The sequence below is a fragment of the Meleagris gallopavo genome, chromosome 21 (genome assembly GCF_905368555.1).
Source record: "Meleagris gallopavo chromosome 21, MGAL_WU_HG_1.1, whole genome shotgun sequence".
NCBI lineage: Eukaryota > Metazoa > Chordata > Aves > Galliformes > Phasianidae > Meleagris > Meleagris gallopavo.
The window spans coordinates 2,717,788-2,738,909 of record NC_139424.1 but is presented as its reverse complement, the minus strand read 5'-3'; the positions used below and the strand labels follow the sequence as shown (position 1 = coordinate 2,738,909).

The window sequence follows — 21,122 nt, the reverse complement described above, 5'->3', positions numbered from 1 at the left end:
GGATGGCCAACACGAATCCTTCAGTGATTCTATAAAATCATTTACAGGATGATGGGGGTGGAGCCAAAGCCTTTTCCCTCTCTGGGTGTCCATCTGGGTGCCTCCGTCAAGATGGCACCCCAAACCTGGGCATGTTTACCATGCATTTTGCCTTTATGGGCTGCTGCTTTCAGCTCTGCTCAGGGCACCAGGCCCTGCTCAGGGCTTTGCTCTCTTGTAGCTCTGCTGTGCAGTTCATCAGCTGCAATCAGGTGCCCAAACCCTTGCTATCTCCCAGAGATAACACCGCAGCGTGCGCCTTTGTTTGCAGACACAACATTTCAGTGCCATTAATCGTTCAGCAAAGATTAATAAAACATGAAGTTTAAAGATGCCTAAATCACAGTGGGGGAGCTGGTAATCTCTGCCAACAATAATATTTGCACTTTATTTTCCTCTTCCCGTGGAGCCAAGGAGCGGAGCACCGCGAGCGCACAGCGGGATGGGGTGGTGATGTGGGTTCAGCTCTGGGGTGGAAAGGGAAAAGAAGGGGAGTCGGTGACCCCTATGTGGGGATGCATGGAGAGGACTTCTCTACGTGGATGCAGCCATGGGGTATGTCCCTATGAGTTGTCTCCTTGAGACGGGGATGGATGTAAGAAGGGCACCCATGGACCATCCAAAGTGCAATTCTGCATCTGCCTGCTGTCTCAGTGCTGAATGGTACCAGAAACAAACTTTTTTTCCATCACAAGGGTATATCTTCCCCACCTCTCTCTTGTCTAACAAGCATCCTTGTCAAAATAGCTTATTTCCTTCTAGAACAAAAAGTCACCTGAATACATTTGGAAGCTGTGTTGCGCTATCAGAGTAATCAGAATTTAATTTGATGCAGTCAAGGCTCTAAAAAGATGTTATCAAGGGGAACATCAAAGCTGGATTCCTGCACTTGGAAATGCAGTTGGAATGCTTAGTCCAGATTTCTTGTTTTATCAGAGGCTTTCAAAAAATCAGTCTAAATAACAACAACAAAAAAAAAAGAATATTGAGAGTATTTGCAAATTAATGTCTTTTGTAGCTGAACAAAGGCCACTGTCTAACCTATTTCTTTTGCATGTCTGGGACGGTCTCTTATTAAATCCTAATTATACAATTTTGTTGTGTCTAATCACTTCTGCGCTTGCAGGAATTGAAACCCAAAAATTCACTGCTGTTTTTGCTGCACTGCATTTATCTTCTGGGTGAAGAAGGGCTCATCCCAATGAGTGGGGACCTATGGGTACGGGGACCTCCTTTCTTTCATCCCGTGCCCATGATCTATCCTTAGGGCTGTGGGTTATTCCCAACACTCAGGAAGGCTGTTGAGAAGCTCTTACATTTTTGGGGTGTTTTACTCCCTTGTGGAGGTACTGCTGTATGACAGCAGCTGATACTGGGGTGGAGGGTGGCAGAGCAGTGACCCTAAACCCAGTTACTTCAGCCATCACCGGCTCTATGCCAAACCCAGGCTGCTGTGCTGATGGATTAGCGGTGATTCACCCCTTCAGCTGATGTTCCTGCAGAACCTGAGCCTGACACCATCACCTACTGCCTTGGGGATAGTTCTGTCCCCAGCTTTTGCCCTCAGAACCGTGGCAAGGGAGCTTTGGGGAAAAGGAGATTGGGGCAACATCGTTAGGGAAATAGCACAGATCTTGTGTTCAAACCTTTTGAAGTGTTAATTAAAAAGAATTATGCAAAGGAGAGAGGATTTGAAACATTCATTTGAATCTCAATAAAGCATCTGTATTAAAAATAGCAGTGGGATCAACTACAGTTATAGGCATTTTTGAGAAAATTGGGTGCCTGTGTCCCCATTGCCATTGGGGTGCTGGAGGGCAGTGGGTCCTACATGGGAGAGCCTGGGAAAGTGCTTCCTCTCTAATATTTAAGCATCTCGGAAGCATGTTATCTAAAAGAGCCCATGGGATGCAGTGCTCAGCTCCAAGCAGAGAGGGCAAGTGGGTGCCTGGCTGCTGGCAAGGTGGCAATGAGGCTGGGAGCAGCCCAAGGGCACTCCGTGTGGGGTAGGAGGCACCTGGGGCTGATCTCAGCCCCCAAATCACTGCTGTTGACCCCCAAGTCCTCTTCCAGGCTCGTACCTCTCCATCAAAGCCCCTCATTAAAATCCCCTGCACGTCCTGGCCCTCGCTTGTTCCAATAAAAAGCATCCAGGGTATTAATTATCAGATTGGTGGATAACATCGTTAAGTTTACTTTTGAGCTGCACAGATCCACTGGGAATGCCAATCCCTCCTGCCCTTGGCATTGGGGCTGGAAGGCCACGAGTGGGTGGGTGCCCTGACCACTACTGGGACTTCATGGGGCAGAGCATTAATGGGGCACTGGCAGCAATGGTTTGGGGTCTTTGGGGTTGTTCCCAGTACGGGAGAGGTCTGTAAGGATGTAGGTCCTATGGAGAGATTGACTTTGCTGGGCAGCAAGCTGGGGAGGTGCCATTAGGGGCTGAAAGCAGGTTGGGTAGGGTGAGGAGCAGCCCAATGGATGGAGCTGGACCCAAAGCTATGCTGCAGAGCCACACTGAGGTCTTATGGGCTGGGAGGAGGTTCCAGCTGTAACCCATAATAGCGTTTTATTAAAAATGCATGAGTAGCATCCTAACCTTGTTCCCACGTGGGTGATCCCACCACTGAGACCATCCCAGCCCCATCTGGATGCTGAAATGTGGACCTTGGAGCCAAGAGGGTGGTTGGGTTGCTGGAGCCCCTCAAGGCATCAGCATCCCTCCCTGTGCCTCCTGGCACAATCCTGGCTCCCCTGCTTTCTGCCTGCCATTCCTTTCTGCTTCTTGGATTAAGGATGGATGCTGGATTGGGAAGTGGCAATGTCACTGCTCAGCTCCTCAGGATGCTGTCTGGGAGTGCCTCTGCAGGGTTCTCATTAGCATGGAAATAATTCAAGAGCGAAGGCGAGACAACTGGAAAACCATTTTATCTGTTGCTCCGGAGCAAACTATTTTTGCAGCACGGCGTTCAAAGAGCCACACAAAAATGCAGACAGCTGGCAGCACAGATAGATATGTTAAAGGCAGATAGAGATTGTAAATATTCCATGCAAGCCTTCCTCGCTGCCCCAGCAGGCAGGGAACGGAGGGACTGATTTTTTTGATCTTTCTACGGATGTGTTTGGAACCAATGGATACCAGCTCTGGTGGTGCAGTGTTCTTGCCAGAGTTGCTCAATAGAGCGGAGATGTTGCTGAGGAAATCTTCCCTGCTTTCCCTGCCCTGGGTTTTGCTCTCTGTCCCTCCCGCATCCCACATCTGCACTCCCCACCCGAGGCGCCCACTGGCAGCGCTCTTGATCTATAATTCAGAAACCATTTTGTTGTGCCTGGGTAGTCCTCACCCGAAATACACCAACACAGTGCCCCTTTAGGGAAGGAGAACTCAGACTCGTTCATCCTATTACATTTCTTCTGACCCTTCTGAAACTTTTTCTCTATTTCCCGTTCTAAAGAAGTGTCTTTTTTGTGTGTGTGCGTGCTCTCCAATTCCACCGAGAGAAGGAAGAAATCAGCATATCAGAGAAAACAAGGATCCTTCTGATGCCCAGCAGTCACTAATTAACAAATTATAAAAAAAAAAAAAAAAAAAAAAAAAACCAACAGCATATATCTCTTTATGCAGATATAATTGTTTTCTGGCTCTGTCGCCTTTTCTTTTGACAGCGCTGTGACAAGGAAGGGCTTTATTTCTGCAGTGAGATCAGATTAAAACATCCCTCTCCGAGCGTGTTCTCCTCGCTGGGTGTTTTTGTTACGCACATTGTTTCAGCCCCAGATAAGATGTTTTGCCCACACGCTTTCATCCCATTGAGGCGGTTTTGCTTTTCGTCGGAGACTTCTGCAGATGTTAAAACTGCAGCAGAATGTGCAAAGCTTTGCCTTCCAGCCCTGTGGGTGGATGTCCCTGTAGGACACGTGGATGCTGCACCAGGAGAACATCTGGGGCAGCTCCAGGTGCCCCCCCTTCCCCTGGCACCCACAGGTGAGCTCCCAGCCCTGCCCATGCTGCGTTCCCAGCCTTCTCTTCCTGTTTTTCAGGATGGTTTGGGACTCTCCCTCTGCAATGCTCCCCAAACCTCTGCCTATTGCATAGGGCACGGCCAGGTTGCAGCACGGGGATGACATGGGGATGACACAGACAATGTCCATGGGCTCACATGGGTCCACAAAGCCCATTTCCCCCTGTGTTCCCCTGACACAAGGTTTCCCAAGCAGTGACACAGAGCAGAGGTCCCAGTGAGGCACTACAGGAGCCCCGTGCAGCTGCTTCATGGCAACGCTATTGTTTGACCCAATTAAATTAATTTTTGTGTGCTTTTTTTTTTTTTTTCTGTCGCTCTGGCTTGAAGATAATTAGCCAAATGATGCCCTGATTTCTTTCCTCTAACATCTTCCATTTAATTATTCAGAAAGGCGAGCTGGTTGTTTCACTCAGTGTGTGGGTGATGTGAGGCTGAGGGACAGCAGATGCTCCCGGCGCTCACCTGGGCCCTCACTGCACAGAACTGTGCACCATAAGGATCCACCCCTGTCCTCAATGGGATTCGGTTGGGATTTCATAGAATCAAGAAGGTTGGAAAAGACCACTAAGATCACCGAGTCCAACCAAACCTCTGACCACGTCCCTCAGTGCCACATCTCCATGGTTTTTGAACAGCTCTGGGGATGGCGTGAGCCCACCACCCCCACGGGCAGCTGTGCCACCGCAGCACCGCTCTTCTGGGGAAGAAATGCTTCCTAACATCCAACCTGAACCTCTCCTGGTGCAACTGGAGGCCATCACATCCCGTCCCATCACTGTTACCACCTCACCTCTGCAGGGGACTCCAGGTTGCGCAGTGGCCACGATTCGAGTGGGCTTGTAGATTGTGGGCTTGGGGTTTTACTCTTGTTTTGGGCAAGGCTGCTGGTTTAGTGCTTGCTTCTTAGCACAACCCCACGGATCAAACGAGCTCCCAGCCCATGAGAATAATGCCAGGTGGTTGTGTTTGGAGAGGGTGGGAGCTCTGCCTTGCTGAGCCGTGATCCTACGTTGGGTCCTCATCCATCCATCCATGTGCTGGGGTGTTGAGCATCGTCATGGTGCTAGCTGGGACTTGATGGGGGGCACAGGGGGCACTTGTGTGAGAACATCCCTCCTCCTTCATCCCTGTTGGGATTTGGGATGTTTTGTGCCAGGTCTGATGCTACGGGAGGAGCGTTGGGGCCGAGCCCCATTTCAGCTCGCTCAGAAACTCAAAACCAAACGCTTGCCAAAGGCTTTTCTCCTCCATTCAACCTCGCAGCACTCATCACTCATCCAAAAAGAAAATCCAGCGAACCGCATAACACACACCTCAAAGAGGGAGATGGCGGGGGGGACGGGGGAGATGTTCACCCAAAGCCAAAGCCAAAGCCAAAGCCAAAGCCAAAGCCAAAGCCAAAGCCAAAGCCGTGCCAATCCTCCCGCCCAGGGGCCGCTCCCCGGCACCAACAGGTGGCGATAGGCGCCCTGGGACGGCACGGCTGCCGCCGTTCGCTCCGCGCTGCGGGGCGCTGCTCGGGGTCCCCGCCGCCCTCGGCCCCGCGGATGGGCTCGGCACGGCTCGGTACGGCTCGGCTCCCTCCCCCGGCCGGGCTGCGGGCTGGTTAATCCTGTATGTAAATGGCAGCCAATGGATGTTGTTGTTGAGCGGGGCTGGGATTAGCGGCGGGGCGAATGGCTGGCACTCTTACTGGGATTACAGAACAAAGAGCTCTCCGCTCCCGAGCAGGGCGCCCTGCCCGCCCCGGCCCGGCCTCGGCCTCGGCCCGGCCCGGCGGGCAGCACCGGCCCCGCCCGCCGCCCGCGCGGGGAGGAGGTGGAGGAGGTGGCGGCGGCGGCGGCGGCGGCGGCGGCGGGAGGCGGTGTGGCCCGGCCCGGCCCGGCCCTGTCCTGCCCCGGCCCGGCCCCGCCGCCCGCCCCCGCCGCTCCCGCGCACAGCCGCCGGGGAGGCAGCGCCGCGCTCCGCCGGGGCCGCCCTGCGGTGAGCGAAAGTTTCGGCCCCTCCCGCGGCACCGGGGGGCGGCTGCGGCGGGGGGGGGGCGTGGGGACAATGGGGGAGGGGGGAGCAGAGCGGCTCGGGGGGATCCGGGCTCGGCCGCGTTGCGGGGGGGGAGCGGGGAGTGCCGGGATCTCCTGTAGCGGCGGTGGAGTCGGGAGCGCGGCGTGGGGCTGCGGACGGAACGTGGATGTGTGCTGCTGCTGGGGCACGGCTGGGGAACGCGAGATCGGAGACCGGACCCCGGGACGGGATCGGGGAGCGGAGCTAACGACAAACGTGGGGACGGTATTGGGGACCTTACCGGAGCCGACCCGGTATCAATACCGCACCTGCGGACAGATGTAGGAGACGGCATTGGAGACGTGGGGATCTCCGGTGCTGGGCGAGATGGGGAGAAAGTTCCTCCCCGGGGAGCGCCCGGTGCCCTTGTCCTTCCAGCGCGTGGGGTTGGCCGGGATAAGCTGTAAAGCGGAGCGATCCCATTACTGCGTCACGCTTTGAGCCCCGCAGCCGGCGGCTCGTTGCAGGTAACCGCGGCCGGGCATCGTCGCACGGAGCGGTGGGGTTGCGGGGTTGCGTTCGCTGTGAGCTCCGGGCGGGCAGGGATGGCGTTGTCGGGGCTGCCGCTCCGTGTGTGCCCGGCGGAGGGGCTGCGGTGGGAGAAGGGGCAGTTCGGTCGGATTCCCGCTGCTGGGACCCATCCGAGCCTGGGAATTTTCTACTTTTGTGAAAATCGCCGCAGCGCTCGATTCTTAGAATTGAAGCAGCCTGAGCTCTCCGCCTGCTGCGGTGTTGGAGCCGCTCGGTGCTTCTTCCGAGTCCCGTGGCAAAGCTCCGAGCCCTGGCGTGGCCGTGTGTGCCACCCTGCGCCGGCATCACTCAGAGCTCCCCGCTGCTTCTCCCTTCTCCCCTGCAGCTGTCACCTGGATGCTATGGGGACATCGGTAAGGGTGACTAAAGGAGATGTGTGCCCATAGGGACGCACTGCCCTATTGCGCTGTCCCTCCTGCAGCGGGTTATTTGCGTCTTCTTGGAGATGCTGCTGCAGGGCTGTATGCTTCCCCGTGCTTTTGCTGGCCTTTAGGAACCACCGTATGGAACACGGACACTGGGAATGCTTGTGTGCTTTCCTGACCCTGCAGCCTGTTGATTGGCTTTGGGGAGAAAACCATGAGATGAACTGAGCTGGTTAAGGAGGATCTGACCACCGCCGCACATCCTGCCTGTGTGTCTGGGTTTTGTTCCCCAAAGCAATCCCGTGTTTGTGCCACTGCTTCCGTGCTGCTGCAGCTGCTCGTGCAGGGGAGGAGAGGCAGGAATGTCCCCGGCTCGTTTAGGTTTGCTAATGAGAAGCTGGAGAGAAGGGAAGGAACCTGCTTGGGGACGTATTTAGCAACTTGCCCTCCAAGCCTGGTGCTAGGGACGCCTTGCCCTTGCGTGCTGCTCTGATAGCCTGGCATGGGGAAACAACTTACAAGACCTTGTGTGCTGCAGAAGGGCTTGTACAGGCTCTTTCTGTGTCCTGGCCCTTCAAGGACGTGTCTGGTTGCCCTGCACCCACACCTGCGTGAACAGCGTCGCATCAGCCCTGAGCAATGCTCTGCTGGAATGAAGAAAATACCCCAAACCCCCCAAATCCAGACCGTCACAGTGGTTTGAGCGATCTCGTGCTGTTGGAGCTAATGGGGGATTCCCATCTGCTGTTCCCACAGGAAATAGCTGGGATTTTTTGAGGCAATTATCAATGCCCTGTACTTCCTCTGGGAATTTGGTTGGCTGCACCCAGGCGGTCACGCTCAGCGTAGGAATGCAGAGGAACGGCAGTCGGGGGCCTGGGCTTGTCTTCTGCCACCCATGGCTGTGCCAGTGGTCCCCGAGCTGGGCAGTAGAGCCCCGTCTTGGAGGATGTGTTTGTTCCCTTTGCTGCTGGAGCCTGGGTTGTAAATGGGAGATGTGTGGTGGTCATCATGGCAAAGGAGTGAGTGGTGGGGGCTGTTTGCCTTCCCCTTGAGAAGAGGGATGAGATGACCTACTGGAAACTCCTTCTCAGGAGGGAAGTGTCCATCCAGGAGATAAAAATGCTTTCATTTATTAGTTCATTTATTGGGAAGCTCCCAGCTGAAAGCAGTGGGGAGAGATCTCTGGGTATCCTTGGTGCCCACCTGGATGCTCAGCAGAGCAGAAAGCAGGTCCTTTCTGCTGGGGGGACAGTGGGTTGTTGCAGACCAGAGACCTCACTATGTCCAGGTGTTGCCTTTCACTTTCTGGTGTGTTTTATTTAAATCTCATGAAACATCATCTTCAGAAAGAGGTTTGGAGCCTATGGCCTGGCTCCAGGTTGTGCAGCGGCCATGATTCGAGTGGGCTTATAGACTGTGGGCTTGGGGTTTTACTCTTGTTTTGAGCAAGGCTTAGTGCTTGCTTCTTAGCACAACCCCACGGATCAAATGAGCTCCCAGCCCATGAGAATAATGCCAGGTGGTTGCGTTTGGAGAGGGTGGGAGCTCTGCCTTGCTGAGCCGTGATCCTACGTTGGGTCCTCATCCATCCATCCATGTGCTGGGGCGTTGAGCATCGTCATGGTGCTAGGTGGGACTTGGTGGAGGGGACAGGGGGCACTTGTGTGAGAAAATCCCATCCAGGAGCTGTGGGAGGTTTTCTGTTGTATCCCTGTGTGATATGGGAGGGAAGACTGATGGTTTCATGTTTCCAGAGCAGTCTTAGCTTGAGATTTGCTGCCAGTCGCCACTTCTCAAATACTTTGATGGTGATTTCCAAGGGACTTACCTACAGCATCAGTAAAGCTTTCCCCGTTGGTGAAATGCTATTAAGAAAAGCACTCAGTGCAAGAATCACCTTCTTAAGAGCAGATTGTACCTTGGTGGGATTTACATTTGTATATACAAACAGCTTCTGTTTGAATTTTCTGGCTTTTGTGGCTTTGTCTGTGCTCAGTGCTATTATGGCTGTTTTAAGAAGAGAATTAACTTCAACTAAACGAATAGGAGACCAGCAAAGACTATTGCTCTGCCTTTGCAAATTCGCAGCAATCTAATCATCCTTTACCAGGACTTTCTTCCTTTAAGCTAATCTCCACCTTTCACTTGAATTACGAGGTGCCTCCATCTTCATTTTCTCTAAATCTGCAACATCAAAAGGAGAAAATACCCATGTGGAGGCTCAGAGCCTCTGGGGAGCTGTGTAGAATCAGAGAATATCCTGAAATGGAAGGGATGATGCAGCCCAGCTCCTGGCCCCACACGGGACAACCTGAATGCTGTGTGTGAGAGCAGCATCCAGCGTGAGCCTGGAACACGTTGTGGGGCATAAATCACACTGGAGGTGACAGAGGTGAGAATCCTGTGGGCAGGAAGCTTTGTAACATGGCTGTGGAGTGTTTATTGCACTGTTCTGGTCTGCTTGCTGTCAGTTGTTGTGTTCTTAGCTGGGGACAGGTGATGTTCCTGGAGAGCAAACATGCACCTGTGGTGTGTGTGAAGGATTTACATGCTTCATAGACTCGTTAAGGTTGGAAAGACCACTGAGATCGTGTAGTCTGACCACCAGCCCATCCCCACCTTGTCCCTCAGTGCTGTGCGTGCCCTTTTCTTGAACACCTCCAGGGACAGTGACTCCACCAGCTCCCTGAGCAGCCTGTATGTGGGAATTATCTGTATTATTGGTATTGCATTAGTATTTACCTGGCCAAGTCCCGGGCTGGACGTCTGCATTGTGCCAAGCTCTGCTCCTTAGCATTTTGAAGCCTAGCCGTTAAAGTACTGCACTGTAGGTCTTTTTTGGTGCATGCACATCACTGGTTTTTCCCATGGAAACATCCCTGTTGTAACGTGACCTCTGGAGTGATGATTTTTATTCCTGTGGGTCCTCCTCTGACTGTCTTTTTCTTCTTGACAACTGGGTTGCTGAAGCCCAAGAGTTGGTTTCTGTCTCTTCTCTTTATTGTTTGAGGAATATGATAAAACATCTCGTTAGGCAAATATAACCATGTTACAACCCACCATCTGCTGAAACACCGCTGCGGGTGGCGTTAGTGCCAGAGGAATGGCAGCAGCTCCTCAGCAAGCTCTTGGTGGTGGGGCTGGAGAGACATCGTCCGCTCTGGATCTTGTACCTCCTGGCAGGAGTGACAGTTGTTGGTACATTGGATGGAGGAAGGGGTTTTTCCTCATGGCTTCTTTCCTTCTCATCAGCCTGGGCTGGTTGAATGGCTCTACAGTTGCCACAGGAGCCATAGGAGCATAGTGGGGTTGTTGGATGGGACCTTCATGAGGGTCACCTGCAGGTCCCTTAGAAACCAGGTCAAGCTGATAGTACTGCCTTCCCAAGCCACTCTCCAGTTTTTCTATAAGGAGATGTGCTCGTGCAGCAGGGAATGTGGAAGGGCTGAGGCTGCAGCAGAGGTACTCACAGCCTGGTGTGCAGGGATGCCCCTGAGATGCCACCATGTCCATGGGGTGGTGGCCATACAGCTTTGTGCTTCCCCAAGTGTCATCCTTCCTTCCATGCAGGATCATTCAGCCCAGTGGAGTGGAAGAACATGGTCCACACAGGGTTGGGAGCAGCTTGTTGGGTTGTGGTGGTGTCCATACAGGTGCCAGAAGCCCTCCTGCAACCTCCATAGGCGAGGCTCGCTCCCAGTTGGTGAAATATATCAGGAACTGGTTTAAAGGGCCTTTGGGGTTTTTGGGTCTTAAATAAACATCCGGGTTCCTGTTGGGGTTGGGGCTGTGCATCCTGCGGGGGGCAGGGAGCCGTATGGGTGCCTGGAGCCTCCTGACAAGGTTATAAATTAGCGTCATTAGAGGAAGATCGCCGAGAATAAATCGCTCTGCACCCTTTCGGGGCATCTCAGTGCTGTAATTTCATCTCGCCTTTCTGGGGACAAATGCCTAGAAAGCCCCTGGATGATATTACAGACACCCAGCCTGCAAAAGGGGCACTTCACCCTGATTTATAACTCACCAAAAAAATGCAGACACCTCCATACCCCACGTCAAGCTTGGCCAGGGGGGATGAGCATGGTGTGAGAGCCCTGCATGGGGGTCATTTAGGTTGACTGCGGGATGCTGGGGCATTTTAGGGACTGCTCTGTGCCACTGCTCCATGCCAGCCAGGATGCCATGTGTCCTGTGCCTCTTCCTACAGTATTGCAGCATGCCCAGCCTCAAACCCCCACGAAACAACATGGTTAACGCCAAGCAGCCCATGCGCTATTAATACAAATGCTCAGTGAGAGTGGGCGACCTTTAGCAAGGCATTAAACATTTATTAAAACCATTAGGATTAGTGTCAGGTTGCATTTATTTATTTTATTTCACACACACCAAAAAAAAAAAAAAACCCACAAAAAAACTACCACCAAAGCTCAGGAGAAGCAAATGTAAGCAGCAGCCCCGTGAGATGGCTGCATGTGGTGCAGTGCATCCCTGGCACTGGGATGGGTACAGAACCCAGCATTGCTTTGCTGGAGTGAGGGGCTGTGTGCAGTTAATTTTTTCCCACCTGCCCAAAGGTATTTCCTTTATGATGGGATGGGATTATCCTGGGCCATAGTTGAGCTCCCCGCATCTCTCCGTTGGGGTTTTCCCAAGCTGCTGCTGTGAGGATTACGCGCTCTCTTGAAAATGTCTTTGTTTTCTGATGTTTGCTATTGTAATTTGTGTATGATGCTGTCTCTTATTGAAAACAGAGGTCTTTATCTCCGTGGGAATTACACCTGCATAAATACAGCCCCATCCATGGCTGTGTGCACCCACTGCTCCGTGATGAAAGCTGACTCCTGCAAAAGTTTCCCTATGTTACCTGCAGGACCCCACTCCTGAGATGCTCTTTGCAAGCAAACTGCTGGTTTTACAGGCGCGTCACCCTTATGTTTTCTTACTCATAGAATCATTGACTGGCTTAGCTTGGAGGGGACATTAAAGATCATCTCGTTCCGAGCCACCTCCCATGGGCAGAGTTGCTTACTCCTGATTTCTTTCTGCACTGGTGTCTGAGATATTGCTTCTGCTCTTTTGAATATGTACATTTTTAGGTTCCTCGTTGGTGGGGGCAAAATGAGTGTTTTCCTGCTTGATGACCTCCCAGTGCAATGGAGCCATTGGATGGAAATGCAAACGCAAAGGGGCTTCTGTGGGCGGCTGCTGGCAAAGGACTATTTTTAACTCAGCCAGGATCTTACCGCATTGCTGCTGATGCATGGGAGCACGTAGGCATCCTTTCTCATTTTTTAAACCCAATAATTAGAAAAGAAGGCGCAGGCTGGCTGTGCTGGGCCAGGTGCTGAGAGGATGCTGGGGTTGCTGGGGCAGGCGCCTGCCAGCAGTTGGAATGAGCCCTTTGCAGGTGTGGGTGATGCAGGACCAGATGAGCAGGAAGGGAAATCACTGCTGTCAGAGATCTGGGATGGATGGATGGATGGCTGTCTCTGTGTGTTCCCGTGATAGCTGCCTTGCTGCACATCCCCAAAGGGGAATGGGTGCATGATGACATCAAGCTGGGATGCGGGTGCTGATGGCTCCTTCCATTGCAGCAAACACTCTTAAACTGTCAGTTTGTGACGGGTATTTCTTTCTTATTTTCTTTTTCCTTGCATTAACCTGCTTTTAGCCAGCGATGTTACAGAAGGCGTTTAAGCCCAGAACGTTCCTTCTCAGTATTGATTTTGCTTTCTGCTTCAATCTCTCTTTATTGCCCTTGGTGTTTTGAGGAGCTGGAAGGAGAACAAGGAGAGCTGAGCTGACTCTTCTCAGAGTTTTGTATTATGGGCAGTGTGGTGTTGGATGGGAGGCTGAGGGAGAAATCCTTGGGGTGACTGCTCCCTAACACAGCTCCCAAAGATCTTGCTGTGGGGACTGGGCATGTGGCAGGGGCAAGGGCTTGGGTAGGACCTGTGGGTGTCCTTTGGTTCCTTTAGTTTGCTGAGGTGCATGGAGGGTTCTCCAAAGATGCCTGGAGGGGGTCTGCAAGGGTGCCCGGGGGAAGGTCTGGGACCAGGTAGCATCAGCTTTTCCTCTGACTGGGCATTCAGAGGAGCTTTGTCTCGGCTTGGTGAGCATCCTGCAGCTCTTTTGGGATCCTAATCCAGGAGCTGAGCTCCTATTTGATCTTCTCTTTTGGATTGAAAGGCTGCTCCCCTGTGCTTTGGCTGCCGTGTCTCTACCTGGGTGCTCTTTTGGGCATTGGAGTTTCTTCATAAGAAGTGTGAGATCGGGTGGGCTCTGTGCCCATAGGTTAGATCTGAGCCCTGGAAGCAGCAGGGATGACCAAGAGCCTCTGAGCAGCCTGGCTTCCAGAGAAAACCTTTCTCAGGGCAGCTAGCTTGCATTCAGTTGGATGCTTTATAATGGACCGGCATCACTGCCAGTTCCTCCTTGTGTGGCTTTCGATGGAGAGCCCAACTGGGGCAGCACCTCTTCCAATATTTGCCTTCCCATCACAAAGCAGCTCTGCTGCTCATGGCGGCTCAAGGGCTCTCCAATGTCCCACTCCGGAGGCGGCCGCGCCAATTCCCTAATTGCTCTCCACCCATTTAAGGGGAACTGATTAAGAAATTAATTCCCAATCTCAGGCGGCGCAGAGCCCCATTTGAATGCTTTGATCTCCGCAGAGCAGGGACGGATGCGGGCGAAGGCACTGCTTGCCATCCATCTGCTGCCAGGGAGAATCCAGGTATGGACAGCGTTAGGGCAAGAGTGACTTGTGCAGGTGCAGTTGGGGATGTCTGTGTGCAGCTTGTCCCTTTTGCTCTGAATTTTCCCCCCAGAATAGCTTGGAGGTGCCCTTTGTTGATGCACATGAGCTCAGAGCTCTGTGTGCAAGCAGGGATGCTCGGGATGGGGGAAATATTCCTATTTTTGTTCCAGTTCATATAAATTTTGTGGTCTGTGGGTACCAGGGGGTGCAGTGAGGGTCTGTGCTTGGAGCTGCCCTCTCTGCACCAATCCCTTCCCATCCTCACACGGCGTTTGGCCGCTTCGCTTTGCACTTTTCTGGGTGCTGGAAACCCGATTAAAAGCATCACAGTTCTGCATGGAAGGGAAATGTGCCACAAGGCAGGTTTGCTTTTTGCAGGATTAAAAGCAAATAAATATTTATACGGTATGCAAAGCAGGCTGATAAGATATGCACATCAGTGAGAATTTGAAGCGGTTTAGTTTTGGGTACAAGATTAAGGGGAGTGTGCGTGTTTGTGCATGATGTAGTTTTAAAGGATGTTTTCTTCCTGCTGCACAAAAATAAAAATAGGAAGGGGGAAAGCAGCGTGTTCTTCTTGGGCTGGTCTTAGGTTGTGTGATCTCCATACATCCCCTGTCTTTAACTGCAGGGATGGAAAAAGCCAGGGAGAGAGGGCAGTGCAGGCTGCATTTCGTATGCAAATATAATGCTGGCCCTGTTCCTAATATTCACTGTGTTTACACGTAAATGCAAACAACTGTTGACTTAGTTTCAACAGATAATGTGTTTCATAACACAATGGAAATTAGAATTAATCTGGAGGTTAGCAAGGCTGCATGTGTTACCAGCACAACTGAGGCTGCGGGGGCTCGGGGGTGGCTTTGGTGATGCTCAGAACCACCAGCCCATGCACAACAGTGCAGGAATGACATTCCCCATTCATCAGTTCTTGCAGATTTTCTCTTGGAATCCCTCACTGCTCGTGTTGGCGTTAGGAACCCCTCTGTCAGTGGTATCCCAGCATGAGAGCAGTCCGGAGTGGTGAGAAGGGTGGGGATGGGATGAGAAGGGATGTGTGTGGGATGAGTGGGTTAAATGTCCTACAGAGGGAGGAATGTGGGGCAGGGAGTGGGTTTGGGACTGCTATCCTGAGAGTTTGTATGGATAGGGATGACATGGGGATGGCTCCTTGTGGGAACTGAGGTGGTTATATGGCTTGATGCATGCAGAAGTGCTGGTGCTTGTGCTGTGAGGCCAGGAAGGAGCTAGTGGCAATACCTGGGTCACCTAGTCCTAGTCCTGGCTGTGACTCCTTGCAGAAGCATCTGGGAGAGGCCCTGGCTGTGTCTCAGGGCCGCCTTCAGCCCCGGGCAGCCCCTGAAGGGCTCTCAGCTCCTTGCGAGGCTTCCTCATAGCCTGAGGAGGAGGAGCAGCTCCGCCTGGGCGCCGATGGTTTGGGAGCGGTGTCATCGCTGTCTCTGGGTGTGTGTCTGTTCATCTGTCTGCTCATCCCCAGTCATTTGCTGCTGGCTGGATGGCTCCCACCAGGCGCCCGGTGACAAAACTGGGCTGTGTGTCTGAGCCCTAATAGCCACCAGTGAATCTCTGCAGGATCAGTGGCACTGGTGGGGATGTCCCAGTCTGGCTCTGTTGGCCATGGGGATGCTGGGGCGTGGGGAAGGCATCCCATCCCAGCTGATCTTGCTGCCCGTGTGGGCTGGATGGTGGCTGTAGGACTCGGGGCTGTTTGTGTCTGAGAGCCAGTGGTGATGCTGAGGTTGGTAACACCAAGTTGGGGTGAGTTCAACGCAACTTCGGGGCTGGGGAGCCAGCAGCAATTCTATTGGAGCTTCTCTAGGTCTTCCCTTTAAACAGTGAATGTAAAGAAGGAGCTAGCAGGATAGAGGAGCAGTGTGCTCCCATGTATCAGTGCTCAGACCCAAAATTTGCTTTTCCGTGTCCTGCGAGTCGCTGGTGACTGCAGGTTCTGAGCATCCTTTAATCCCTGCAGAAAGCTGATTTTTTTTTTATTTCTCATTGAGCTCACTGATGCAGCATGGAGCCAGGCATGGGGCTGGCAAGCAGCACGTCCTGCAACAGGGGGGAAACTCGCTACTGAAACAATAAGCAGAGAGCTGAAATATCAGCGATAAAATTAAACTGTAATGAGATTAAACAGTGGCTCTTCTATCAGACCCTCCTTTTGCAGAGATAATTACCTGAGAAGTGCAGCAAGCACATTGTGAGCATGGCCGTGGGCTGGGATGGGCTCAGCACTGAGGATGTGTCCAGTGCACACACCTTGCCCTGGTGCACTGACCCAACCCAATGGGGATGCACAGCTGGAGGGCTTCGTTCTGCACATCCCTGTGTGCACTGGGGGTACGGGATCTGCGTTCCATTCCCAGTGTGTGGGATGTAGGGAAGCATCCCAAAAGATTGTGGCCGGGACCTTGTGTGAAGGACTGCAGTTTGGGGTTTTGCTTCTGCATCCATGGGCATGAGGCATCGCTGCCACCTGCACGTGGGATTCCTCTTTGATTTAGAGGAAAAAAGGAAGGGGAAAAGAAATCTGTGTGGCTGTGTGATATAAAATCTGAGTTTGGATCTCTGTAAGTGCACGGAAAACAACAGGCTTTTTATGTTGGCTCTTGGGGTAGGAGGAGAGCAGGCTAGAATAAAGATTTACAGTGTTTGGGAGATTAAAGGCCCTTGGTACATTGTTCAAATACCACGAGATTAGTTTCCAAGGAGACGGATACCAGTTGCCATAGGCACCGGGGGGCCAGGAATTAGGATTGCGATTTTTTATCCTGATCACGCAAACAGTAGCTGAACGCTGCTAAAACTCCAGCTTTAAATAACACGAGTGTTAGCTTACATACCAAGAAAGCAGACTCTGGAAACTGGATCCCGTCCTCTCCCTGCTCCCCATCGCCCTTGGCTCCATGCTTGGCTGGAGCCGTGCTTTGTGGTGTTGCACCTGGGTTTAAAACCCACGGGTTGCCAAGCGGCACGGGGCACACACAGATGTAGGTCCGTGGGTCAGGGTTTGACCCCCTGTCACTCAGCCCTGTGCCACGGCCGTGATGCTCATTACCAGCACTCGCCTCCTGCCCACCGGCCCCATTTCGGCACTGGTGTGCCACCCCAATCCCAGCCCCAACGGCTCATCCCGGCCTTGTCTCATCTTTCTACCAAGGGCTTGCTCTCCTTCGGGGATCTATTCACAGCCGGCAGCTGCAGTGGTGCAGCAGAGCGAGCTCCCCATGCCCTCACCTAATTTTAGCAGCCATGGGCCACTCGCTTCTGGGAAACGCAACCTGAGCCCCAGCAGCACCGCAGCACGCATCCCGAGCGCTCCTCCCGGCGCAGCATCCCTTCCCTGCCACGCTCCGTGGTTTTTTCCCCCATTTTTGTTTATTTGTTTATCGTTTTCTTTAATAGATGAAGAGGCTGTTGCTCAAAGCCAGAGCTTCTGCGCCTGCCCGGCGAGAGGTTGCAGCATGGTGGGTGGTGTGGGGATGCTGGAGGGGCGCGGCGGAGCCGGGGTGAGAGGTGCTGCCTTGCCACGGTGACACAGAAGCTGGCTGTTTGCAAGAGATCTGGTTTGTTCTGTGTTTGTGTTCGGAGCGGGATGGAGCTGTGCTGTGAGTTAGTTGGGGCAGTGGCTGCGATGGGTGCCTGGGGATGTTTTAGTTTGGTGCCGGCGTGTACATGAGGAGCTTTTCCAGCAGGTGCCCTGGTTTTTATTGATAAAATAAAGCAAGGGAGGAGGTGTCTGATGGTTTGGAGCCATTCCTCCCCCTGGAAGGGGTTAAATAAACCCCAACAAACTTGCTTAGTTTGGGGGACCTGTTCCCAGCCCTGGTGCTGGCATGGAACATGGTTGGGGTACCCCAAGCCGTGCCAGAGGACTGACCTCAAACGCTGTCGTTTTTCAACTTGTGCAAACAGATGGAGTGAAAAAGGAGATCTGTGGGTGCGAGGAGAGACTTTGTGATGGGGCAGTGGTTATGGGGCAGCGGATGGTTGTAGGGCTGAGGCATGTACATGTGCCCTTGGTTGGTGTGGGAAGCGCAGATATCCCAAATACCAGAGCCCCAGGAGGGCTGCGTTGCAGCATGAGGATAAGATTGGGGATTTTCGGGCTTTTGGAGGTGTTTTGACATTTGAGGTTATTTATGGCCATTTCATGAACGCCTGTTATCGCAGTTATGTGCTGGAGCTGGCATTGATGCTGAGCAATCTGTGGCAGGAGGGCTGTGCTGAATTAGGCGTAGGGGATTACGTCTGAGTGGGTTACGGGGCCGCCGGGGCATGTGGAGCATTCATTTATCTCCTGCAAGCCGCACGTCCAGAGCAGTTTGTCAGCCCCTTGGTGGGGTACAGCCAACACTTGGCAGTGTGTGAGAAAGCTGCCCGTGCTGGGCAGACACCCCCAGCACTGCGGTGATGATGAGTTGCACATCAAGTCAACGTGAGTCAAGCGTACGGTGCTCCGAGCCAACCACCAAAAAGCTGACCTCAAAAGCCCCCGAGATGTATTGGGGTGGGGAAAACGCCTGCAGTCAGCGTCCCCTTCTTACTGCCTTGCCGTGGCTCTCGTCCCGAGCCCGCATCCCCATCAGGGATGTGTCAGAGCCAGGGGATGTGGGGACTGTCCCTGTGCAGGAGGATGGATGCTGGCTCTGTGCTGCGGCACCTCGGCAGTGACATTCATTGTCCCTTCGGCTCCTATCGGGACAGCTCATGATGAATTTTAAAGCACGTTTAATGATAGTGTGGGCTAATGACTTACGTGTCCTCCAGGGCTGGTGTGATTTTTAGAAATCCCCTTTAAAGGCGCCTTCCCAGAGCAGAAGGCAATTACAGCCCTATCACCGCCGTCTCATTGCTACCTGTGGGTCCCCATCACATGCGTCCCTCTGCCGCCAGCCCTTTGGGTGATACTTCATGGGTGACTCAGGAGCCCAAATGCCATCATCAGAAGTCCTTTTGATGCTGTGTGGCTGACCTGCCCCCGGCACAGCTCCAGCACCTGCCCCAGGCTGTCTCTCTCCAGCCCGTGAGGGATGGATGCCCTATGAATCCCTCTCGTTAGTACGTACCCGTTTCTTTGATGTGCACGTGGCCATTCCCGTCCCATAGCATTGCTAACCCTGGTGCATGCAGCCCTTCTGCCCAGCACAGGGCTTCATTGTGGGTCATTACCCAAATAATGAGCTTTATGCATTTTTTTCCCTCTTCTTGCCGTGGAACTTTCGATGTACCCCTCGCTTTGCCCTAACGGAACCTGTTTATAATTTGAAAGTTCCAACAACACCATTTTCTGCTTGGAAATTTCCTCGGGGGGGGGGGAGGGTGGTTTGTTCCAGCTTTGTTTCACTTGTTTTGTTACTCTGTTTGCTCCTGGCAGTTTGGAAATGGTGACAAAGCAGGCAGATGTTTATTCCTGAGAGGGGTGCACAGCATGGACAGGCTGGGGACCATGGCACAGGGACAGGACGGGGCTGGGGTGGGGATGCATTGTCCCCATCCCCATGGCAGCACCTGGACATCGTCCCCATCCCTGCAGGACCACGGCCCCTTGCTCATGGTTCTGGCCAGCTCGCGTGTACTGTGCCTCTGTCCCACCTGCAGCCAGCCCTAAGTGGTGTAAGAATGGTTTACCCCAGTTTCCCTCGAGCTTAGTTTCCCTCTGATTAGACAAACAACTTCAAGCTGTACATCTTAATTTGATTTGAATAAGCCTATCGCTCGCCATGAAGTTTTTTTCCTCCCGTTTATTCCCCCCCCCTTCCCTTCTAAATCTGCTGTCACTGCTATGCGTGACCGTAAATGATTAAAAGCTTTGTAGGAATATTTCTTCCCCCCTCACCCCCCCTCCGTGAAATCCCAGACATATTACTTGGGTCATGTCTTGCTGTCCCTGGAAGGCTGTGGGATGAGGCTGCTGCAGTTGTGCTCGCTGCAGGGCTGCCCCAGCCCCATCTTCTGGGGCTCTCTGCATCACTGCCAACAAACGTATAACGGTGGCAATAAGGAATAACAATTAGGACACTCAAAGATGCACATCATCAAAGTAAGGCTGTTTTCCATGAATGCTTGTGGAGGGGGGGGAGGGGGGTGCTGAGCAGTGGGAGCCTCCAGGTGATGGATGGCCCAAGCCTGGCGTGTGGCATCGTCGCACAGCATCGCATCCCGCGGCGGCTCTGCAGCACTGCCCGATGCTCACAGGGTGGGCTGCCTGCAGGACGTGCTTGTGTCCCTGCTTCATTTTACAAGCTGATGAACCTTTGGGTCCTGCCCCCCTCCCCATCCTATTGCCAGCATCATCCTTGGGGAGAAAACTCAGCCGTCAGCTCCGCTCGGGCAGGCAGCGTGCTCAGAAATGTCAGCTGCTCAGAAGAGGATTTTTCTGGGTCAGTGTTGGCGCAGCAGAAGTGCTGGCACAGCCTCATTCACCACTCTGTGCCCAAACACACCCGCACGGCCCCGACCCCTGTGAGAATCCTCCTGGGTGTGGGTCCCATTGGCACCCTGTGGGGTGGCCCTGCTTTGAGTCTGCACAGCAGATCTCATTCTGTGCCCGCAGCTTCATTCATATTCCTCGGCTCGCCCTGCCCGGCTCCCTCTAATCTCATCTCATTAGAAATTCCCCGTCCCCTTTTATCTGCTTGCAGCTTCAGCGCTTGATTCATGAGCCTGGTTGGATGGCCATCGTTCCATCTTCTTTGCTGTCCTTTTATTTGTAGGGTGGAAGCCAGGCAGCGCTGTGTTGTATGGGTTCTGTGCATCTCCCCTTCCCCACATCACACTGCTGCTCAGAGCTGCTAGTAGATATCAGTGCTGGGATTGAAGGATGAAGTGCATTTTGGTGCCTATCCCCTCCACCTGTGTGAATGGGTGCTGTGATGTGGCTCAAGCCAGTCCCATTTTCCACATTTTTTCCCCATTTTGGAGCTTCTAGGGTTGGTTCTGCTCCCCTCACCTCCACCCCCCAGGAACCCAAAGCTTCTCCTGGGCGAGGAGGTGATGATTTAGTGGACAATTAAAAAAAAAAAAAAAAGGGGAAATACCCTAAAAAGATCAATTCCCTTTTGCTTTCTCCCCAGACTGAGCTCCTGTGTGTTGTCCAAAGTGAAGGCATTTTACGCCATGCCTTGAGGACACCTTTGCATGCTACTTGCTCTCCTGAGTATAAAGAGAGCCCATGGGGATGGGGAGCATGGGGACACATATGTCACCCAGTGCTGCTTGGTGTCACTTCTCCCACATGGCACAGCTCTGCTTGGGGTGTCCCACCTGGGTGGCACCTGCCCAGGGATGAGTCCCCACTGGCGCTGTTGGGAT

At 53.1% G+C, this 21,122-nt stretch overlaps 1 protein-coding gene across 5 annotated transcripts in view; it reads left to right on the top strand.

Moving 5' to 3' along the window:
• Positions 1-5,759: 5,759 nt before the first annotated feature.
• GTF2IRD1 (GTF2I repeat domain containing 1) overlaps positions 5,760-21,122 on the top strand; it is a 50,548-nt gene continuing 35,185 nt past the window's right edge. For 3 of the 5 annotated variants that reach the window (XM_085240731.1, XM_085240730.1, XM_085240729.1), the window contains exon 1: positions 5,919-6,050. The gene's annotated coding sequence lies outside the window, so the exon portion shown is untranslated. Of the gene's footprint in view, positions 6,051-6,182; positions 6,596-21,122 lie in introns of those variants that run through there. The other 2 variants (XM_085240732.1, XM_085240728.1) reach the window with 2 other exon arrangements.